At 40.3% G+C, this 5171-nt stretch overlaps 1 long non-coding RNA gene across 1 annotated transcript; it reads right to left on the reverse strand.

Annotated features, from left to right (window-relative positions):
• Positions 1–4449, reverse strand: LOC148868084 (uncharacterized). Its single transcript, XR_016107979.1, has 2 exons — positions 4046–4449; positions 1–495 (listed from the first exon to the last, which is right to left on the reverse strand). It is a non-coding gene; the product is annotated as an uncharacterized LOC148868084 (long non-coding RNA).
• Between the last annotated feature and the right edge of the window lie 722 nt (positions 4450–5171).

Raw genomic sequence — 5171 nt, forward strand, 5'->3', positions numbered from 1 at the left:
TAAAGAATCGTTCAACTTATATGTGAATTTGTAAGGAACTAAGGACTGTCATTAAGAAATTCATTAATGAAACACTTGGCAAAAGCTGAAAAGCCTGGCGAAGTTGAATCATGACGGGTGATGGGTGGGGGAGCTGTATATCACCTGAAGACAAAATTAATTATGTGGGAACCCGTGAGTACAACAAATTATGAAGGTTGACATCACAACTTTAACCTTTTTCCAAATTTTGCCTGATTAGAACGTGGAGGTCACTGCAACCTTGCAACGCCCCTTCATTATAAAAATACAACATTAATGGTGTATTGCAAAATGCAAACAACTCACTCTCTCTCTCTCTCAAACCAAGCTTTTTCAAGTTTCAAGTTCCAACAATGCTTGCCGTATCACGCTCACGGGTGTCCAAGCACCATCACTATCTCACTGATCACTCAAAAAGAAAAATTTGCACCTACTAAGCGAGAATCTGCTTCTGGCCTCATAGGTACATTCACCCTGTATGGAAAACATCTTCCTATGAATAATAATTAATAAGTATTGAAGATATTCTTATGCATGAAGCAAATTCGGTCTCTGCTACTTTGCTTGTGCGGAATCGGATAGTTGGCTAACATTAGCCGGCCCCAACACAAGATGATACCACACATTCGCTCATCAATGTCGTAGCTTTCTCCTATTGGCTGTTGCCTAATGCCTACGGTTAAGGCAACCAAACAAATTCCTTCGGCTTTGTTGGGGTTTCAAATGACACTCAAGTTCCCCTTTTACACGAGGCGGGATCTGCTCCTCACAGGCGCCTTACATATACATCCACTATGCACTGGGAACATCTTCCGTAAATAATAACTAATATTCACGGAAAATATTGTCAATGCATCATAGGATGCGCATGTGAGTTGCAAGGTGTGAGGAGCAAATCTGGTCTCCTTTTACACAAGTATTTCTTGCAAGTAGTGACTTTAAAATGGATGATGCACTTTTTAGGAGTTTTTATTGGTTTCATTTTATTTAATAGCAGTTTTTTCTTATTATTAGAAAGTTTAGTTTGAAGAAAAAAAATAGGGAAAGGAAGGAAAATATAAGGAAATCTTTAAAAACTTTGTATTGGTTTCTTTATATTTTCTTTTCTTTTCCTATCTTTTCCTTCAAACCAAACATAGTCTAAAGGAGTTCCTTTTCCCTTTTCCCTTTTTTTTCTTTTCAATAACGGAAAAGCTTTATATATAAATGCAGCAGTGGGCTGGCTCTGCTTAACAGCAACTTGGTCTAATCCTAAGAATTGGGCCTAAGGCCTTGGATCAAGCTTTAGGTTAACCTAATCTGTTCAACCCAGGCCCAGCCCACTCAAATTTGATACAACCAAGTTGGGCAGTCTCTGGCTGGGCTCGGGTTGGGATAAAGTGAAATCAGACTCTGGCTACCTAAGATTCGAGCCCGGCCACCAAGTCCAGACCATGTAAAATTTTAAGCGAAAGTGTTGTGAGATATTGAAAAAGAATATTTAAGGTTATAATTGAACATGAAGGTGCAAGGTGGGTCAGATGGTAAAGCCAATTAATAAAGTTTGCACTGGTTGGGCTGAAACCCTCACCACCACAATTCTCAAATTTGACCAATTTTCCTATAAGTGCACTTCCTACCATTAAATTAAGGAAAAAGACTTGGCTGCTACGTGACTCCCACTAAAGTCATTTTACAAACTAATTTTACGGTTTCATCCAATCATGGTAGGAGCCGAGTTTTGCCCCCCAAATGAAGAAAATGATATGATATTAGGGATTACATAACTGGTGCTAGCCCAAATGTCTGGTCCGCAAATTTCCCCAAAATTTCCCGTTCAGGCCCAGTTTGGGTCTATTTTTCATTTTTCGGGCCCAGTTTCCGAGCTGGGGGCCTATGTAAACTCCTGAGAATAGGTCTTAGGCCCAATCCATAATCAACCTAATTAATTACCATCTACAAAGTTAGAACTTAGAAGCAGTCAAACAGTTAGACATGCAAACTGATGCAGGGTGATTTTGTCCAAACTAGTAATAGGGGGACACGTGGACACGACCTAATCGACAGGATGACAGTTCACTCCGACCCATCAAGTCTGTAACGAACCGAGTTCGGATAACCAAACCACCTCGGGACAAGTTTACCTCAGAACACGATCGCATCAGGACCACCTTGGTTCCGAGGCACTTCGGCATTCGTACCAGGTTGGATCCAAAGTGCACTAGCTCGGGTAATATTGACTGACCCCTGCATGACAACCCTGAAGATCTCGCCTCCAAATTCCATGCTTTATGGGATCATGCCTCTAACAACTAGTACTATCTCCCCATCCTATTCGGACGACAGTGATAAGCCTTATCAGCTAGCATCGTTATCTCCTGTTAATATGGAAACGAGCCTCATCATAGCAAGAATCCCAGAACCACTCCGAAAAACCCACGAAGACTCCAGTATATAAAGACCTCAATCCTTCAGGGGTGAAGGTACGCGTAATCTCTGCTCACTAGCTCCCTTACTTTCTAAGCTACCATAAGCTTGCAAGTTTCTGACTTAAGCATCGGAGCAACCTTGCCGGGTAAGCACCCCCGGGTTCTCTGATTTTCTTTGTACAGATTAGTCAAGTTTGTTGTCTACTGGAAGCTAAGTCATCTCCAGCTAGGAACAGCCGAATTGTGTCGCATCACAAACCTCTAAGTTCCAAAGAGAAACTAGAAAAAAGTAGATGGAACAAATTAATTTAAAGTCGTTTCTTTTCTCCGGGGGCTGGGTACATTGCATATTTTTGATAAAAATAAACTGGGCCGAGGCCCAACAATTTCAGAATTCTCTGGAGCAAATTAAGGTGGGGTGGATCTCTACTCTACATCAGCTGAAGCTGAGCTGAGCTCAATATGATGCCCTAGTAGATGTCAAATGTTGGGTAGTGTGGGGAGAGAGAGAGGGAAATTTATTCTAATCAAATGGAGTTATACTGCGAATCACATATATTTAATAAATAGCAAGCAGTAAGCACCCACCCACCTAGACCACCTGTAGTGGTAGAGGACAAGAGGTCCCTTCGTTCCACATGCGGACACTACCTTTATTTGCTTGTTTCTTAAATCTCCCAATGCCACATCCACTTTTTCAGCTTCTGTAGCTTTTCTTCTTTTAAAGCTGACGAGTGAGGGGTGACGACGATTCCCCCATAGCCAAGGCCCAATGCGTTGCGGCATACATATTTCATAATCAACAGCACTTAGACTTCATATATTCCATTGCCTCTCCTCAAATCTGCGTGCGTCCCACTCGCAATTTTCTCATTATTCCTCATAAGTCACAATATTCCAAATAATGCATCCAACTTCCAGCCAAGCCTTTGTATTGCCCAGGCGGAGTAGCTATTAATTTGGATAACTTTGGTAATTAAACATGCATTGTGCTTTGGGTTTGAGTAATTACTGATATTTTTCTTGTTTTCTCTTCTCTCTCTCTCTATATATATATGTATGAGAAACTTAACAATTTACAATTATTCTTCCTCTGTAATTTTTCCCATCTTCCTCACTCTTCTTTTATACCAAATTTAATTTATCCCATATCTCGTCTTTAATATATAATACCCAATTTCTATCATCGTCTTTATTTTTAGTTCCCTCTTCCCTGTGCATCTCCTCCTGCATGTATTTTTTTTTGTTCAAATTTGCAGTTTTAGCACTAACCCATCTCCATCCAGGAGAAGCCATGGGGATAAAATTCAACAAATTTGAAGTGATATATATATAAAGGAAGCCACACACAAAACCGGGGGTGATGGTGATAGTTCCAACAGAGATCACAGAAAGAAATATAATTAAGCTAGCTCGTTACGACAGGAACATATTGTCATTTGAAGAAGGGTATTACATTCTTTGATAAGCTATCCAATCACATATATGTGTGTGTGTTCTGGGTCATATTGATAATTAAAATATCACCCAAGAAAAATTCTAAATGTATAGAAGGATAAAATATTTAATATTGGCAGTATAACAAGTATGGAAATTAGTGGAAAGTGGAAACTTACCCTGGACGAGTAAATGCCGATGTCGAAGGTGCGCATGGTGGATCCCTTAGCTCTTCTTGCACATAACTCCGTCAGAGGAGAGAGCTGAAACTGGAAGGCCCGGCCGCGGCCAGGAATGATCATCAACCAGTGACTCTTTCATTCAGTACTGAATTTTCTTGGAATAACACTCTCGGCGGGCTACATATATATATGTTGGTGGGTTTGATCAAACACTTGCCTATTTCTCTTATTTACTATCAAACTAAACAAAAAACAGCCTTGAAGAGAGAGCGATATTGGTAAGGAAGAAGGGCTGTACAATTTCCTAGTTTGAAAGCATGGACACTGGTTGACGTACAGGACAAGCTCATCAGGAGCAGGAGCTTGTACTATATTATGGGGAGCCAGAAGGAAGGACCCCCTGACTCTAAGAATTAGGCCAAGAAAATGATACCCACCAATTTCAGCAAGGGCCACCACACAAGTAGGTCATCATGGGTTCGGATCTCTTGCCCACGTCTATCCATAATACACTATTCCCTGTGAATTAGGAATATCTTTCCCTGCATAATACTATGTAGAGGATAAGATGTTCTCCATGTGTGATTGCATAAATATGGACAGGGTTCTTATGGGTAAGAGATCTGGACTCGGTCATCATTAGCACGTTGCCACAGTGCCACTTGCCAGTGTTATCTAATAATCGATGTGGATTAGGGATATCCGGATCTCCTGCACTCAAAAATCAAAATGGTGTGGGGCAGGGTGCACTTCCAATCAGAAATGAACACGTCTGGTGTTCACATGAGCACCCTGCTCCCAGCATGGAGCAATACCAATCGGTAAAACTTCCATTAACTAATATTTTTATTTTAAAACTTAAAGAGAAGTTGAAAGTAAAAGAATAGAGGAAATCCAAGTCTTTTAGGCTTTAAAGAAAAACATAGTGATATTCGCTATTAACTATTACATAAGATGAGTTTAAACAAGCGTAGAAAATTTATCTCAAAGAAAAAGCTTAAACTGTCAAATAAAATCCATGAATCCTTTTTTTTTTCTCTCCATCAAGCAATCTCCCAACTCCCAACTGCATGCATTAATCCTTTTCCCTCATCATTCTGCATGCTCTGATCAGGATCATATA

This window comes from Nelumbo lutea, chromosome 2 (assembly GCF_056320005.1).
Source record: "Nelumbo lutea isolate HS-2025 chromosome 2, American lotus-T2T, whole genome shotgun sequence".
NCBI classification, from domain to species: Eukaryota; Viridiplantae; Streptophyta; class Magnoliopsida; order Proteales; family Nelumbonaceae; genus Nelumbo; species Nelumbo lutea.